Genomic DNA, 19921 nt, shown 5'->3' with positions numbered 1-19921 from the left:
GAAAAAGCAGGCGGAAGCAATTATTTTTGGTTCGGTTGCCTTTCTAAGGATCTGCAGAAACGACTTAAAAGTGTCTCTGGAGGTGCCAAATGTCTCAGAATATTTTTCGGGGGGCTTTCCAGGGTTGTAAAACAGTATATTTTGAAGGAAACACGCAGGTACGAAAAAGATTCAAAATTCGTCCAAAAATCAAGAAAAACCAACAATTTTTGGTTTAAAATCCTTCTTAAGGATTCATAGAGACTAATTAAGCACGTTTTTGGAGGTGTCGCATGCCTCAAAAAAGTTTAAGACGACTGCAAATTGATCGATGGCTAAACTTGCTAAATACCGTTATTTTAGCCACCGACTTAGAGACCTGGTAAATTCGATTTCTCGAGAAAAAGCAAACCAAAGCACGAAATATTTCTACTGTAGCTTCCCAATGATGTGTAGAAGCTCCCTAAAGGTGTCTCATTAGGTGACCTTCGGTAAATTTTATTTAAAATGAAAGTTCTTTGGAAAAATCGGCATTTTTTTATGAAAAATAGGTATCCAACTTCTACCTTGTGTGGGATGTGTCAGAATGCCTCAGAGAAAAATTGTAATTAGTGCGTTACAATCCTCTTAGAGTCCTCTACAAAATGGTATAAGCAAGAATTCTGAGAGACCATTTCATAATTCAAGAGAGGCTCCGAACGCTTTGTTAGAAATAGCCACTTCACGGGTCAGAAAATACGTATCCGACTATTTGCACAGTTTGTGACACTTTCAAAGTAACTAGAAATTTTTTTGAGGTATACTACGTGTAGTTTATGACCCGTAGATACTTACTATATTAATCAATTATGACTTGAAAAAAAAATGTCATCCAATTTCATAAATATCGATTTTTGAGCGCTCCCGAGCGGATTGGGACCATAGTGCGTCGTCTAATAAACGGGGACCTACCTTTGGACCGCGATAAACAGAAAGGAACCAAGCCACATCAGGTATTGCCAAATTTAATTGGGCAGTTTAATTGTTTACTCGAGAGTGGTTTTGCGGATTTTTTTGCAAAAATTAAATTGCTCGATTATATTTGGCAATAGCTGATGTGGCTTGGTTCCTTTCTGCTTAACGCAGTCTATTTAGTTGATTCCATGAATAGGTAAAATGACTTAGAGTGAAATAGCTATTGAGATTGCAAGTTTCATGTACACTAGCCGTTCCGGACGCACTTTGCGCGTCCAGAACGGCCAGCCAAGGGGCTGCGCCCCCTGGACCCCCGATCACTCGCTACGCGAGTGACATTCGGCTCGCTCCGCGAGCCATTTTTCTCAGTGATTGGACATTTGATCACTAAGATGTATACATTTTGGAGACTCTGGAGGCAAAAATGATTTCGTCACATTTAATTGGGCAGTTTAATTGTTTACTCAAGAGTGGTTTTGCGGATTTTTTTGCAAAAATTAAATTGCTCGATTATATTTGGCAATAGCTGATGTGGCTTGGTTCCTTTCTGCTTAACGCAGTCCATTTAGTTGATTCCATGAATAGGTAAAATGACTTAGAGTGAAATAGCTATTGAGATTGCAAGTTTCATGTACACTAGCCGTTCCGGACGCACTTTGCGCGTCCAGAACGGCCAGCCAAGGGGCTGCGCCCCCTGGACCCCCGATCACTCGCTACGCGAGTGACATTCGGCTCGCTCCGCGAGCCATTTTTCTCAGTGATTGGACATTTGATCACTAAGATGTATACATTTTGGAGACTCTGGAGGCAAAACTGATTTCGTCACAGAACCTTGTTGTCGGAGCGTGCAATCATTTGCACATGAATAGATGAGTGGAAATGAAGCGATGATGGGGATCGATCATTTCTTCAAAAACGCATTTGACTGGAACGTCCTCCCATCCGGTGGCGGAAAAAGACAATCCATGGATCTCCTTCCGCGATTTGACATGCTAAAGTAGCAAAAGTTCATCTTTACGTCTTAAGTAGATTATCGGTGGCGTATGGATCTAAAAACTGCTCAACGATAGTATAGTTCGAGTTCCGAATCGCAGTGAGCCCACTCGTGTTTTTTTCTTATACTTTCATCGCATATAAATTTCTCTGATGTTTTTGTTTTATTCTCTGTGATTGCATATTAGTAATCATATCCTCATTTCATTTCCTTTCCCTGTCTTTTTTCCCTTTCGGTAGCATCTGTGTTCATTTACAATTATTATTTTAAAATAGCTTTCCCCTAGTATACAATTGATGCTTCAAACGAAATCAATTGTTTTAATGACATTTCCGGCTAAATCGTGGGTTTTCCCAGGAAAGCAGCCTCTCGTCCCTCCCTGACTCTATTGTTGCCAGATAAGTTGATTTTTTAGCACTTTTCCCAATTCAAATCCATGTAAAAATATTCACATTATCACACAATCTGGCAACCTCTCGAGTGAGATAGAAAAAGGTGGAATCGCTGAAAGTCTGAATCCTTCGAAGTTTATATTAATGAGATGATGATGATAAGGAAGTTTTCATTTCTGCAACCTGATTCTGTAACTTTTGATACCTTGCTTCACTTCGCGCGATATCCCTGCCGGTGACACTAGATTGAAGATACCACTTGGTCGATTCAACAAACCGTGACCCAAGATACAGAATTTGGTCTTACGAGTGGATAAGATAATCGAAAAACCCATTTCGTCAAATGATCAGTGCGGCCATCTCTCATCCAGTTGGAGAACCTATACCTTTGATTACAAAATTCCTGAACCACAGACACTTTTTGGAAATTAAGTTCATAATATTATTATGAAAGTTTGTTGACGTTAGGTAAATCTTTGTTTACATTCTCGAAGTATCTAAATTTCCACAGTTTGATCGTGTTTCCACCTAATTTTATTAACTTTTGAGTGATGGTTTCTAATTTACTCAACTCCTCAGCAGACAAAAAATCCATGCCTCAACAGATACATATAAGAATCATGCGTTTCAAAGAAACCTACCTACCCTTGAGTCCTTATCATCACTCACACAGTTAAAAAAAAAAATACACAAGCTTAAGTTTATACGGGAACTGGGTCAAATGAATTCACAAGCCTTGTGTCAGCGTAAAAACTCGCACACATCCCCGAGTATATACTTGAACAGATTTGTGTTAAAATAGTCCATACTTTGATATTCATACACATCATTGTAAATGTTTTTTAAACAATTTTTTCCACAATTTTTACTCGTGTTCCAGAAAAAAAAACCCAACCCTGTGAATAAACACACAAAAACACCGAAGTTTATTCCTAGTATTGTGTTTTTAGAAATAGTCATTGAGTTTGAATAAACTCGGAAGTTGTCGATTTATTCCTAAACTCAAGAGAAAAAAAATACAAAATTTGAGTATAAACGCTGATCATTTGTGTAAATTCAAGCGAGTTTTTTTTTCAGAAATATGCAAGGCTTGTGTAAATATTTGACCCAGTTCCCATATAAACTTAAACTTTAGTTTTTTTTTCACATCGTTGTGCAAATTCCACTGAGCACAATGGAAGAAGTTAGTGTCCCTCCAACAGTTATCAAAGAATTTCAAACATCACAAATTCGTATCATACTCATAAAAAAATCAAACAAGTTAGACTATAGAAACAAATCTTTGGATAGAAGATAGCACTACAATAGTAAAGGCGTTCTATATCTATCGAATGTTCAAGTGTTCAGGAAGCAATTAAATAAATATTCACCATAATCTTGAGATTTATTTATTCAACAGTGCATACATAGATGCCGCCAAATGACGGCTATGATGCATGTCAAAAAGCAGGCTGTGTTAAAAGATTAAGAAGAACAATCACCTATAAGAACTCTTTTGAATCTTATGCATTTCCTACTAAACAGAACGTTTTCAATTGATAGAAAATTGCTACTAAGTTACCTTCACGAGGTAGATCCTTAAAATCATTAGGAAGAGAATTATACATCTGTACACAGATAAAACGTGTCCGAAAAATTTCTAGGTTCCGTCCGGATGTACGCTTCTCCAAACTCGACAGTGTTGCCATGTGGCTACACTGTTAGAAATTTTAGAAGATTCCGGGGTGAGAATCACTCTTACTTCGCCTCTATTTTGCCCATGGAAAAATCGAGTGAAAATACGAACGAGTGACCGACGGCGCGGAGGGAACAACACTCCTGAACTCGGCGTGTAATGCACCCCGACCACAGGGTGCTAATCACCACACAAAGGAGTGATTTCAGGAGAGGTGAGGGGAGGCTCGAGGAAGGGGCAATATGCTGCTACAAGAATTCACGCGACGCTACCGCGCAGGGTTTCAAAATTTCACGAAATCACGCCGATAGCGCTATCTGTCAATTAATGACTGAACTACTTTCTACGACATACTCAGCGCACGCTGTCAAATAGACATGGAAGTTCTTGCCATGAACATTAGTTACGGGTTTCTACAAGTTTATCACAATTGAAATTCGGATTACCTTAGTAATGACAACATTAACCATTTACCTTAGATCCTGCGACGATTTGTAGCGTAAAATTCCGAGCGCTCCCGTGTGGATTTGGACCCGAGCCGCGTTGGTGATAGTCCAGTGCTCTGCCACTGAGCCTCGAGGGTCGGATGGTTGATAAGGCTGAAATCACGCCTCTTATTCTCATGGGTCGCGTTTGTGCAGTAGTGCGCGCAATGGCGCACTCTCTGCTCGGGGTGAAAATCACTCCAGGTAAAAGTGGGGAGTTAACAACTGATTCGCTGCAGCGACATTGTCTCGCTATCGCGGCAATTCACTTTCATGGAGAGTTCCGAACTCCTCGACGGAGTGATTTTCACTGCGCATCTCAGGTCACTCCGCATTTCACTCCGGGTTTCCCGAAAGATTTTTAACAGTGTATGCTAGTTGTTCATTCGTCTTTCCATTCGTAATCACTATAAATCACTAAGTATAAGGCAGCGGAGCCTTTTCGTAACGATGCTATCGTTCAAACACAATAAGTATATCACGCAATGGAATGCTTAATACGTTAAAAATATACAACGGAAGAACACTCGACCTGGGTTGCACAATTCACTTGGACATGGGTCTCGCGGATCGCGCACGCTCTAACTGAGGATCATGGGTATCTGCGTTGCGAGACGGGGACTTACTGCGCATGCGTGAACCAAAATATATACACAACCACTGTGTTTTTACACACGAACAATGAGCATTAACACACAGAGCTGTTAATTTGTGCACAAACTCGTGCACTTTCATATATTTGTAGTGTGTTTCTTTACATCATTTCAGAACTTAATCATACTAGTAGAGTATTTTTTCTCCCAATTGGTTAATTTATTTTAACACACAGAGGTTCTGGTGCCCAACCGTTTTGAGTTTTTTTCTCGAGATTGCCTGTGTTTTATTTCTCTTTGCACCATGATGTTTTAGTCTACGAGTGTGCAAAACAACACCGACGTAAGAATATTTTCTTAGGACCGTAAAAACATTCTCTCTCGTTAATGAAAAGAAACACAGAGTCGTGATATTATTGTGCATCTTTTCTTAAGAGCTCAGAATATGTTGCAAGTGTTGTGTTTTTATTTTGAAAACACAAAGTTCTACGATTTCACTCAGTCAGAAGAGCCCTTGAGTAATTTTTGTAAGCATTTTTTTGTTATTTGTGTTTATTCATCGAGATTGTGCACTTTTTCTCCACCTCGAGTATTTTTACTCCAAGATTTTCAGAAGAAGTACACTGAAATTTCTAAAAACAACTACACAATAATACACAAGTCCATTTTTTTTTAACTGTGCAGAAACCACTGATCTTTTGTGCAGGTGTCATGAAACATTTATGAGAATTACTGTTGCAATCACCTTTATCCTACATATCTATGCATTGTAATTCTAGTGATCAGCTCCATACTCACAATGTAATTTCTGTAAAATACAGTTCGACGGTGAAACTACCAGACATCGTATCTCGGTTTGCAACTTTTTAAACCTCCTCTCATAGGTACCTACTTTCTTCCTTACACGGAAAACCAACCAAAGTCAATTTTTAAATACTTCTGCAATTTTTCTTCTCTGTGCGAAGAAAACTCTGTGAAAACCAAGGAGCAAAATTGACTTGTTCTCCGTCAAAAGAATAAAGTGGGAGCGGAGATTTTCAAGCACCGCAATCGATATACGTGGTCTGTTAGTTAAACCATCGACCTGTTACGATATACCTACTCACCTGGTATCAGAGCAACCCAAATTAATATCAAGCACGTGACGCGTTACAATTAAAAATCACGAAGAGTTTAAAAAATTAAATGGTTTGATTATGCAAAAATGTATGACGCAGCAGATATCCGAGGTGTACATTTGAAAAGCTTACGATGTTGAAAGTCCGTTGTAATGACTTAGAGTGGTAAGGTAATTTAATTGAGGTAATTCTACGCAAAAAAACAAGCCACCCTGACCAAACCGAATGTAAATCGGACAAATTTTCAGTGATTGGCAGAGGTTGAAACATTTTTTTTCATGCTCTTTTCAAAAATTACCCACGCCCAATAAAATCGCCGTATCAAACCAAACTCCCCACCAAAAAAATTCTTAAACATTGCACTTTCGATAAAAAAATAAAAAAATCTGCTGCATTCGAAATCTGGAGCACGCGGAGCCCTTCTTTGCGACATTAAAATTCGTTTTACCGAACATTAACGAGGGGTGCTCATTGGGAGGGAGTAGTAAGTTTTAGACAAGAATTATTTTTCTTTTTTCTGAAGCATAAGAAATCGTTTACATGAAGAAGCAGTTAAGTAGAAAAACAAATGGATTAGCTTTTTTTTGGTGGGGGGGGGGGGGGGGTCAATGACTTGAGCCGGGCCTTGACACTTCTGAGAACGCTATTTTTCCGCGGGGCGTCGTTTTTCTGCTTAGCTGTTTTTTTCATGGACACGGTTTCTTTTGCTTCAGAAAAAAGAATAATAATTCTTGTCTAAAACTTAATACTCCCTCCCGATGAGCGCCCCTCGGAAATGTTCGGTAAAACGAATTTTAATGTCGCAAAGAAGGGCTCCGCGTGCTCCAGATTTCGAGTGCAGTAGATTTTTTTGATTTTTTTTTCATCGAAAGTGCAATGTTTAAGAATTTTTTTGGCGGAGAGTTTGGTTTGATACGGCAATTCCATTGGGCGTGGGAAATATTTGAAAAGATCATGAAAAAAATGTTTCAACTTCTGCCAATCACTGAAAAATTGTCCGATTTACATTCGGTTTGGTCAGGGTGGCTTGTTTTTTTGCGTAGAATTGATTTTTGAAATAAAAAAGTGGGGGTGCCATTCGAAAAGTTCGACTTACGAGTGGGGCACCCCCCGCCCCGCGCCCCTCCCGCGGTTTGGGAAAATGTCAATGTTTGTGAGATTTTCAAGCACCGCAATCGATATACGTGGTCTGTTAGTTAAACCATCGACCTGTTACGATATACCTACTCACCTGGTATCAGAGCAACCCCAATTAATATCAAGCACGTGACGCGTTACAATTAAAAATCACGAAGAGTTTAAAAAATTAAATGGTTTGATTATGCAAAAATGTATGACGCAGCAGATATCCGAGGTGTACATTTGAAAAGCTTAGGATGTTGAAAGACTGTTGTAATGTCTTAGAGTGGTAAAGTAATTTTACCTACAGATTATACATTAAAGACATATTGAAGATATTAATGTCCCCGTTACAGTGACAGATTCGAATGTTATCACAGCAGAGGGTTTCAGATATTTGGGTCAGCATGATTTATTACTTACACAGAACGTAAGTTACCTTTATAAATTAAGGTGTAAAGGTAACTTCTGCCTTTGGTTGGCCAGAAATTACCGTAAACGCATTCATATTCCTAAAATATATGAAAAATTATGAATCTACTACATGATTATTCTACGTTAGATTATTGTTATCATGTTATCACACTAAGAAAGAGAGTCATAGAGAATAAAGACACAGGAGAGAGTACATCATGGGTCATTCTCATTAGAAGGTTTTAGCATAGTGTGCTGCGACCTAGTGGCCGGCCACGGACCCGGACACCTATGGTGCCTTCAATTCGCGAAAAGTTACCTTTAGTACTTACTCAGTTGTAGTTGATTGATTTCGTTTATTGTCTCATCATTTACCAATTAATATTTATATTTTCCTCATTTATTTACCTATAGTATTTTTTACTCGTCCAAGTAGGGCAGCATTAAAACAACTAATTTGGCTTCGTTAAGTGATACGTTCATCTTTGATACATTTTCTTAAGTTTTCAAGAAAAGTTATTTTTTTTTGAGCCGCAATAGATTTTTCTCTTTTTATGAGTAATCCAGGGTTTTTTATGTATTAATAGTTCAATATTTACGTGATGGATCATTATTTTTTCTTTTGGATCTTGGAATTTTTTTGGTGGGAGGAGGGGGGGGGGGCAGCACCATTTTCGATGTTTTATTAATATATTAAGAAATACTTACTTTTATCATTGCAAATTTAAACATACTCAGTTAAAAGGTAGTAAATTAAAGCTGAGACTCATTAAAGTTGCGCTCACCGCTGAGCGCTTCTCTAATACCTACGTATTAGAGCTTTCTCGCTTGTTTTTTTTTGTTAAACTCGATTCAAATACCTCCGACAGTCGGGCAACGCTGACAAAATGACAGAATCCGAGAGTCGAACTAGTGTTGCGCTGAGAGTTACCACGGGCTGTCAGCGAAGAAAGTTTTATTTGAGGAAGTGCTCCCCGGAAAACTGCAATCGAAGCAGTCATAAAAGTGCCACGATATACAGTATAGAAGTCTGGTAGCTAAACCAATTTCTTGGCATTGCTGCCAAAACGATTCAGGCACACGCCTTTTTTCTTCGTTTACCTTATATATAAAAGAGCTTGCGCACTCTGGATGTGGGTCGCACCTGGCCTCAGTCGCTAGACAAACAGCAATACCGCTTAGTAAGGGGTTACTTTGGCATGAGATTTGATTATTGATTAAGTGGGATTCCAGTTCTTGGTAGAGTTCTAATTCTTTTCTTGACGGGGCAGTTTTGGAGTCGATGATCACTTGAGGATCCGGGTTTCTCATGAGGTTGTAGATATTTTTTGGTTGTATTATATTTGGGCAATAAAGAAGGATGTGTTTGATTGTTCCTATCTGCCCACAGGGGCATTTATCGTTGTCTTTGAGTCTTATGCGCTAAGGTGTTCTGGAAATAACACGCGACCAATTCTCATCCTTGATATTATATTTGTAGTTTTAAGCGTGCCAGTAGGGCTCGCTTTTTGAAATCACTCAGATGTGCCATAGCACAACACACCGATCAACCATTGCTACTCAATAAATTGTTTTTTTTTTCTCGGACCCGTTTTTTTTTTTGTCTTTGAACCGTTATACTGTCAAGCCCTGGTGGTCTTTTACCAAAAAACCGAATGAACTGCAAATTGGAAACCCTTGAAAACATTTTCCTGTCAAACCCGTATTATTTCATTTGACAGAAACCTCATATAAGCTTTTCTACGCTCGGAGGACTCAAATATAGTAGCTTCTATCCCGCCAAAACTTTTTAGCCAATGGGCGTCTTGTGCTGTAAGTGCAATCTGTGATGAGCCTCGTGACTCATTATACCATGTACTAATCGTGGCGGCGTGGCCCATACAGAAATTTACTTAAACCAACTGCAGTGAAGTATCGGTTATCGGATGTCAGTGTCGGGTTTCGAGCACGAAGACAAAAACGCCGCTCGCCCCAGTCGACTCTTCTCTTTCACGCCCGATTAACCATTCAAAATGACGCCAGGATCCACCAAATTTTCACAAAAAATGTTTTCCGTCTATTTGCGCTTCTCCTGTAAGCTTGATATTATGCAGAAAATACCGATCGTGGATAAGTGAGCCATGGAGTCGCGGATAGTGGGGTAACACCGCAAAAATTCAATAGCGTATAAGCGAATCAGCGGATGGCGGGGTCACGAGTACCGGGGTATTACAGTATCATTACACTTTTATAGATGACGAAGGGTAAAACAGAGTCACGAAAGTAACTTCATAAACTAAGTAGCGAGTGTTTTCTTGTTCTCTGTTAAAATACAAATAAAAAAAGACCTCATTTGTAAAAATCGGCCGAAAACAAAAGAAGTTACAGTTGGAAATCCAAAGGGATTAACTTAACCCGATTTCGATGGACGGCAGTCCGCCCTAATCGCGGTCGTGCGTAAATGCCACGTAATATATGCTTAAAATCAAAATAATTGGACGGAATCTTTAAAATTAAACTTCATCAATTTGAATCAATGTTTTCTTCCAAATTTAGTGAAAAGTACCAATTGATACAAACAGCAAAGACGTGAAAATAGTAGGTATGTGTCCAACATTTCAAGTATTCGGCACGCTTGTCCAACATGCTCATGTTGGATTTTTCTTCGTGTTTTATTTTCACTGCAAGGAAAGTTGGCAGCATTGCATGCTGCGGTGCCGGACACGGGAGCTGTATGCATGAGGATTCAGGCTGCAGAATGACGGTAGCGCGCTTGCTGGAGTGCTGGAAGCGTTGGGGTATTCGTATGACGATAGGGCCGGCAGCGGCGCGGCGGGGTGTTAGGAGCGCTACCCATTGCGGCGGTCGGCGAGCTACCGATTGTCCTTCTCATATCGGAATGCGGGTTTAAATTTGACAGGGAGGCTTATGAGGCATTATATCCAACGCTGGCATGGAAAAACTTGAAAAAAGCACATGAAAAGTAAAAACCAATGTTCTCTTTGTGAAGGTCTCAGAGAATCCTCTTAGTCTTTCTCGTAGAAAAACTTTGTTCGTCAGGCTAGGTTCAGGAACTACGTTAACTAGTTTTCGAAAGAAAAATAAAGTGTAACAGGAGGTCCGCAATGTCGCGAGCGGAAATACGGGGTTTCACTATCTGGCCATCGATTTGTGTCATTACTTACTCAGTAGAGATAGGTGACACATGATTGATACAGACATAGTGATTTATCATTGCAAATTAGTGTCGTTGAAATTACACATCAGTATTTTATGCCTTTTGGTTAGAGTTGAGTAGCACACTGCTTTGGAGCTTACATCGTGCCAAAACGTTATCAAAAAGCACTCCCATTCCCCTCACGACAACTCCACCATTTCAATTGCACAACGTCCGACGGCACTCAGTTGTTATCCCCGAAACGCGGTCACATCAAGCGGGCCAATCAGAGCGCCCGCCTTGGGAAACGAGGATCTAGCAAAAAATCCGAAGCCAATTTAAGAACGAAGTTGTAATTCGATGAGTCGCGACGGAGCGGGCGGAGGGTGAGGGGACGGCTCGCGTCGGAAAAACCGGAGGGTGGGTGGGGGTTAAGTACCGTCAGTGACAGATGCTACGTTAAGACGGCGCGACGAGGCGCGGCGTCGGGCTGTGGCCGCGGGCACGCGAGCGTGTACGGCGGATTGCATCCTCCGTCCCGCCGGGCGCCAACCTCCGATCGCACAACTCCTGACCGACCGCGTCTCTCATTTGCCACTGAGAGTCCTTGCTCGCGGTTGCCGAATCCACTATTGAAACCCTCCGTTCCTGATGCTCATGTGATAAGGTGAACGCCGTATGAGCATTCTGATATTGCCAAATTATTCTCGATACAATATTTACTTTAAAGATATGCTGTGGATATTTTTCCTTGAACTGTTCACTGATTTCGGATTCTAGGAAGGTGGTGAAGTGGTGCTGAGTCCACACCATTTCGCGGGGAAAACAAAGTCAAGAAGTTCCAAAAATTATAATTACGGTCAAAAAGAAAAAAAGTTAACTCTAATTAGTAACAGTACAGAACTGCGTAAAGCGAGTGTTCAACTCAGGCAAACAGGCCGTTACAGTCCTCGATGACCGCTCATCCCAAATGATGTTTTATCGGTCATTACATTATTGTTTAAACGGGAGGATTCGCAACTTTACCACGTGACTTACAAAAACCTGGGTCGTATTTTCAAAGTCTGAATAGAACGGGCTCGCTTAGAGACAATTGCCTGTCAATAACCGCAAAAATCATGAAAACTGGCCCGATAGAGCGCTGTAAGTAAGCGTTACCAAAAATGAACATTTAGGAGGTGTGAGAGCTTATAGTATAGATACTCAAGTTGAGATTTAAAGCACCGTAATATACGTTTTCTAAGCACTTAGAGATCGCGCAACATACAATGAAAAACTTCTAAGAAAAAAAATAAAGTTAGAGAGGAGGTTGATTTTCATTGAACAATATATGAAATGTAGTGTTATCAGTATAATTGATACATGGGTCACCGAACCTTGTGTTTCCCATTTAATATTCTGAAAGTAAATGTGAGTAAATTACGTAGTGATTTATTGCGTATTTTTCAAGCTAAAATTTTGGACAAGCCCACTTTAAAAATGTCGAAAGACTCGGAAGAACTAAAAACGCGCCATAATGGAGGGAAAATGATGACAGTTAGGCACTGCGGCAGTCAAATTGCTGTCTCCTCTCTTTATCATTGATGTTTGTTAAAACAAAACGTGTTTGAAAGTGGAATTTTTGCTTGTTACCCACAGATAACCAGAATGAGATTTGATTAACTGATTCTGAAGGTATAGTTTCTACTTTCGTGTTGTTTTCATATACGAAGAGTAGAGAGACATTTGACGGAAGTCGTAAAACCCTTGCTCGCTTATCTGATTGGTGCCGGAAAACATCATTCGGTTTGGCGCGAAACCGGGGCCGTTTAAATTTGCGAAAAAGTTGCGCTTTTTGAACAGCGTGTTTCTCGATTTTCGCGTAACTTTTTTGCGCTTTTAATGTGCGCATCGTGCTCTACGCGCCATTTATGATTGGAAACATCCCGCCCGGCAAAATTACGTTGTGGCAACGTTGCCAAAACGTTGCAATTTCGCCATTTACGTATTCGGGCAACGTTGTGGTAACGTTGCCACAACGTGTAATTTTGTCAGCTTGCATGAACGTGATTGGCAATGTGTCTGCAATGTGTTTTCAGCAACATAATGGGAATGTTGCAAAAATACGTTTTAGCAACATAATGGGAATGTTGCAAAAATACGGTGAAAAAATTTCGGTGATTTATTTTAGGAGTACTCTGCATTTTTACTCCTAGAATTCAATGTGGACCGCAGAGAAGCGTTTCTTAGGCACCCGAAATTCACTCTAAGTCCGATAGTAGCCGCGCTCCGCCCGGGTTCCCAAGCGGGCTCCCATCGAAGTACTAACTACACCCGACGTTGCTGAACTTCAGTGATCGCCCGTGTGTCGCTGCCACTCAGCTACGGACGCTCGCGTAATAGAGATTGGTTATTTAGCATTAATAAACATCCCTAGATCTGGTTCAATGATAGAAAGCAATGATATTCTTGCATTTCTGTGCATAATTCTACAACGAAGGATACTGAACATAATATTAGGAAGATCAAGTTTTTAAAAAAAAGGAGTCTGAAAAAAAATTAAAAAAGAATTGAATAAATATATTCATTTTATATAAATAAAATTATTGTTATTTTAATTATTTATTTAATTATATTAGAATTATTTTTTATTATTATAATTATTTGGTATTTTTATTTTGTATTAAATTATTTTCTAATTATTTATATTTATTTTTTTTATTTTATTTTTTATTTTTAAATTATTTTTTTATTTTTTTTAATTTTATCTTCATTTGTATATTTTTATTGTTAATTTTTTTATTTTTTGAATTATCTATCAATTAATTTTTGTTTATTTTTGTATATACGTATACATATTTTTGCGACATTGTATGAGGGCGCATTCCCTTATATTGATTGGAGAAAATCATCTGTTGAGAAACAACAGAAAGGAGAACACCTGAAACAGTGGAAAAGTGTCCCCTCCGATTTGCAGCACAGCATCTGCTTGACCTCATATCTGAGTTCTACGACCAAAATTACACAGGGATTGATACCTCACATGACACTATATGCGCATTTTAAAAAACCGAAAGCCCAGAGGCCTTATTATGGCCGCCATTTTGAAATTTAGGCATTTTGGGGGGTGTTCCGGGGTCGGACCGTGGTAAACTTTTGGTATGTTGTTCAGGAGGACCTACTGATGACGTTTACATAGGAAAAGTTTGTTCAGCAATTTGTTCCGGGTCAAATCGTGTTTCTCCCTGACTAATAATGTTTAACAACGTTGTCACAATATATCTAAGAAATATTTATTGAAACGTTTTTTAATAATGTTCCAGAAACATTTCTAAAAACGTTTTGAAAATATTGTCTAAAATATAATGTCAGGCAACATTGCTGAAACATTGCTTAAACGTTGCTGCTTTACCTTTACAAAGCAATATCATCAAAAATGTTGCCTTGCAACGTTGCGGCAACGTACATATTGCTCCCTTGCCGGGCGGGATGTATTCGCGAGTTAGAATTCGTTCATGGTTTAGTGACCCATTGGACAATTGAAATGAAAAGAAACCATCTTTACTGTTTGTCTTGGGTCATTAGACCTGTAGGAATACATGCATAACAGGGCTTATATCACAATCAGTGGCGTAGCGTGAATGATCGATTATCGATATTCCTCCATGCGAACGTATGGGAAAAGATCGATTATTAAGGTGTTCCCTGTGAACACTCTATTTATTGACCCTTTTCCATATAGGTTGAAATGACGCATCAATCGATGTATCGCAAATCACGCCACGCCACTGATCACAATTAAGGTCCGTTTCTTTTTAGTTCTTTATTTAAATGTGACCAATCTTAATCCCTCTCCTATGTATGATCACAGTACAGTTGAATTTAATTGTAGCCACAGATCACCATCAAAATTAGGATTAAAATGGTCCCTCTTCCGGCGCACACTAATCTGCCGTGTGAGCCGTGCAAGCCTTCAGACGTTGCCAAGTTTCCTCCGATAAAAACCTAATTTACTGGGGAAAATTATGAATATTATTTCCCCAAAGTTTCAGACAGTTTTTAACGCAAATCTTACGCCTTCTTTTCAAGCAAACTTAATCTAAAATATCTGAAAATTCGAGGGAAAAATATGTATGAATGTTGTCAAAAATACATGTTTTATCAAGGGAAATGTGGCAACTATCGAATTTCGAATTTCTCGAATTTCATACAGCGTTCTTCCTTAGCACGGCGGTAATAACAATCATCTGAATAAGGTCAGGCTTTGCAATATCTATTTACGATTCAATTATAAATCGAAGGAGCCGACAGAACAGAACACAGACACAGACAGAACCCGATTTTAAAAGCATCTCTCCTGTATCCAGACCATAATCCGTACGTTGAGTTTCGAGCGCGATCCGGAATTATCTTCCGCGGCGGATGTCCGAGGGTTCCGGTAACCCGACCGTAGATTCCGGTTAAACAACACGTAGCTCTCGGAAGGAGAGCGATCCTTTGCTCGATATTGGATTCGCGAAAGAAGGACCTCGGCGGGCGCGGCGCGCGAAGACGGCTTTTGACTTTTAACGAGGAGATTAGCGTTACGCCCTTTGCTCCGGGAAGAATGAAATTAAAGCCAACTTGAAAGGGTTCGCAATTGAAATATGACGTCCCGAGCGCGCGCTTTCCCTTCGTCTCAGTCGAGGTCCAAGCCCAAGCGCCGCCACGCCGCTCTTCCGTCAGCCCAAAGATGCCGCATTCCTCCAGAAATCCCTCCTTTTGCGTCCAGATACAATGGAGCTCTTGCGTGTGTCACGGATTTTCCATTTAAGTACTTTCTCTAGCGTACAATTTTTTGTCAACCATAATGGTATTTTCTCATCTCAACTCTGGAGCTCAAAAAAACTCTCACAGTATTGAGGCGTTATGATGGAGGGGATATCCCACGCTAGTCTGGGATCCTGTACCTCTATATCAAGACAAACTCTCTATGCAAAAATACGGAGGTAATCCATTGGTAGGGTCGCCGTATTTTCATTTTTGGAATCCCCAAACAAATTGGCAGCCCCATTAATGTATTTTCTCTCTATCGTTGCATTATGAGTTTGCACTGATATAGAGGTGAACTCTTGGGATAGCATGGATACCCCCTCCATTACGGCCTCGATTTTGAGAGCTTCTTATGATCTTTGAGGTTAATTTCAGAGGGAAACAGTGGCACCATCGTGCTTCTCGCGAAATTTTACATGGAATCAGTACTCATACAGCAAATTTCTGACAAATTCAAGAGCTTCATATACAGTGTTACAGTGTTAAGCCACTATGTTCTAGGAACCAAAATAAAACTTTCCTTCCGTGAATTTTTTTCCGGAAGTGCTCTTTATGAGGACTACAGCCCTTCCCAAAGTTCTGAAAGAGAATCAGTTTTCCTGCATTTTGGCAACGGTGATGCACTGCTGACTCCCATAAAAATTGAATGCGCACATTATTAGAAACACTAAATTCATTCGTAATATCAGAAAAATCGAAATTTCAGTTGATAAGGAAGTTTCGAAGGCTTTCAAAACACCACCTTTTTACGCCAAAAACCTAAGTAATATGCTGTTTTAAGTCTAAGTCCTGTCCCCTTCTAGAATCCCATTTTTACTGAAATTTAAATTTCTTTCCAAGGTCACTGATGAATTTAGGGTATCAAACTATTCTTTTTTACCCACGAATTAATTTTCTGTTTCCAAAAACCGATTATACTTAGATGACTTACTTATTTATCATTATTTACGCACAACGGCCATTCCGGGCAGGCCGCCCATCTTCAGTCACCTGAGTAACCATCAATTAAGTAAATCATCCAAGAATAATCGGTTTTCGGATAAAAAAATAATTAATTTGTATAGAAAAAAGTGTTCATAGTGCCGATAGAGTGATAAAAAAATAGTGCAGTATGCTACAACATATCAAATTATGGGCGCGCATACCATTTTTCTTGAGATTCGGTGCACTACAGTTGCCAGAATGCAGAAAGAACGAGTTTTTACCCAGTGCTTGAACCCTAAGCTAGAAATATTGATCTTTAACTTAAATCTGCAAATATTAGGTATCGTTCTTACTTTATTTGTAAATTGAGTTCTAACTCTTTATGAAACCATGATTCATACATATTGGCAAACAAAAGCTGAGTATAAAAATACATACAATATCTACCAAGCACGTGAAAGTCTTTTTGTTTTTTTGTTTTTTTTTTCGTTTTTTTGTTTTTTTTTTTAATTCAGAATTTACTGACGTGGCAACACTTCAATTTAGATGTGTCTAGAATTCATCTCAGCTCGACTTGAAAATTGTATCATTTAATCAAATCCACTGCTACAGAAAAATATGGCTCCATTCTAAAAATTACTCTCCCTCTCATTCTCAAAGTGCTTAACTCCTCGTGCGTACGACCAGAGTCTCCTTAAAAGCGGCTCTCATGGGGATCCACACTATGTGCACTGAGACAACGGCCGAACAATCTACTTGAATAAGACTAATTCAAAAAAATAGATATTTTACTCGATACGGGTGCAAACTTCTTAATACATTGGGAACATTTGGACCGCGTTTAACAGAATGGAACCAAGCCACATCAGCTATTGCCAAATTTAATTGGGCAATTTAATTTTTTACGAGAGAATGTTTGTGTGGATTCCTTTGAAAATTTTAAGGAATTTGCTTTGTACCGTAGAGAAAATCCACTGAAAGCACGAAAATCCGTACATCCGTTTTCGTGTAAAAAATTAAATTGCTCGATTAAATTTGGCAATGGCCGATGTGGCTTGGTTCCTTTCTGTTTAACGCGGTCCATTTCTTCCAAGAACAGTAGATTGTGGATAAATTGGACTACATTTTGCTGCGAAGAACAACTATTTCTGCTTCATTTAAGAAACAACACAACGTGCCATTAATTTCTTTACGCAGATAAGGGCTCTTACCGATGAGCTAGAAATAGGAGCTCTTTATTGCTAAATGTACTCTGTATGTGACATTAAATTCTCTTTGCAAGATTGCAGATCTGGAAACAGTAGTTCGTAATTGGATTTGTATAGCCCAACTCCACCATATAAATATGATTTTGAAAGTAACGCCCAAAAAGTATTCAGATCCTATGATTAAAGTTTCGATTGATTTATAAAATTAAACTCAAGATCTAATCAATTTGAGTCACATTTGACAACGTAGAAATACGCAGCAAGAGCCGTGGAATCCGTTCAGGGGGAATATAACAACTTTTAAATTTAATTTGAATGAGGCCGCTTTTATTTATGACCAATATTTATTCTATTAAAATACTACCAGCCGTCCCCTCCTTTTTCACGGCGCCTCGATATAATGAAACCACAATGTCTCTGCCGCTTTATATCTCCTCTTTATATTATCTCTAAAGTGTCGTGCTAAAATGACTTTTCGGGCTAAAACCTTCTCATTGAAAGATTATAATTCATGCACAGCTGCTCTCTTTTTATGCGTCACAAGGGGGTTGCCTGACCCATGGCAACGCAGGACTCAGGTTTAAGAAAGAAGCAGAACGAGAAAGATACATTGAAAACTGTATTGATAACTCTATTATATACCTCTATACTCATACTCTATACTTATATACTCTATTATTTACCTTCAGGAAAAAAATTTCAAGCCAGTATTTTCAGTGCCTACCAAGGCATTGTAAACGTAATTAAAAGTAACATAAATCGGGCGTCAAAAGACATGGGCTTGATCTATATACAAGCATTTTCAACACATCAGTGTTGAAGAGCACTCTCTCATCAAGGTCTATATTAGCAGAGGATATAATTGATTTTGAAAATACAAAGAAGGAAAAAAAAGAAAAATATACGTTGATTGTAATGAATATGTATAGACATCGAGTTGCTCAACGCACGCTGTCGTTCTATGACATCTAAACGCTACATATATCTATCTTATTCCCAGAGATTGTTGGGCAACGGACATCGGACACCGCAATATCTCTTTATAGACGCCCTGCCACCTTCCCTTTACGGGACGTACCCCGTCCCCGTTGCCTCTTCTCAAGTGGTACCCAATCCAAAACTTGTTCGGGCAACCTCTCCTCCGAAATTCTTTGCACCAAAGGAATGTTCACTGTCCAGGCAGTTATGCTGGTATGGGCGTTCAAGGATAGATAAGTTTTGGAAAAGCAAATACAGCACTTTAGTCCAAGTTCTCCATCTTGGATTTGGAATTTCGAAAATTTGGCTAGAAATTCGAGCTCCTCGTCGGAGAATGCCCCCTGATATCGAGTTGCACAAACATGGAAGAACATTCAGAATGTACAATAATTATTTGTGGTTCAGCCGGATTGATCAGAGCACCATAAAGTTTGCCATTTAATTACCATTATTTAGAAGAAGGAAAAAACAGCAGAACAAAATTACATTGTAAACCGTCCATAGGACCACAGAAAATTCGCTATGAAAATTCCTAGTCCAAAAGTCGCACATGGCGATCATCTTAAATTTGCGTTTTTGCGGGAGTTGGGTTAGCTTAGGTCACGCAACTAAACTAACTTCGTGGTGAGGCATGATGTATCATGCACAATTGAAGGCGCGCTACCAACGAAAAATGTGTAGTAAAAGAAGCGATAAATGATAAACTGATGAATTATTGATGCATTAATGTATGTAAGAGTCGCTTTTACAGTGTACTAGAGCGCTTTGCGACGCCTAACCGCCACAGGAATCTGTCATGGTAGATATTCTTCGGAAGTATGATTGAGGAAAAGGTTGATGAATTGATAATTTGATGAATTTCACATACTCAGTAAGAGTGTATCTGTAAATTAATTACATTTAAAAGAAGCAAAATATGGTGAAGTTATTATCGTTAGTTGAAGAGAAAACTTGAGAGGGGAAATAATTATGAAAGTGCACGTTATTAATCGTCTGAAAGATTGCAGAAAGTTATTTAATCTTAAGATTACAAAAGGTCGTTTGTTCTCAAGTTAGCTATAAAGTCTGCACGCACGATAGTTTTCAAATAAAACGCATTTGATACCATTTTCGGATGTGACAGTTTCCAAACATAAAAAAAAGATATGTTTCATCTCAGAG

At 39.1% G+C, this 19921-nt stretch overlaps 1 protein-coding gene across 2 annotated transcripts in view; it reads right to left on the bottom strand.

The window, feature by feature from the left end:
- Positions 1-19921, bottom strand: part of Ccn (cellular communication network factor protein Ccn) — a 470858-nt gene that overhangs the window by 79200 nt on the left and 371737 nt on the right. The window lies entirely within an intron of this gene.

The sequence above is a fragment of the Bemisia tabaci genome, chromosome 3, assembly GCF_918797505.1.
Source record: "Bemisia tabaci chromosome 3, PGI_BMITA_v3".
NCBI classification, from domain to species: Eukaryota; Metazoa; Arthropoda; class Insecta; order Hemiptera; family Aleyrodidae; genus Bemisia; species Bemisia tabaci.
This window is presented reverse-complemented; position numbering and strand designations above follow the sequence as displayed.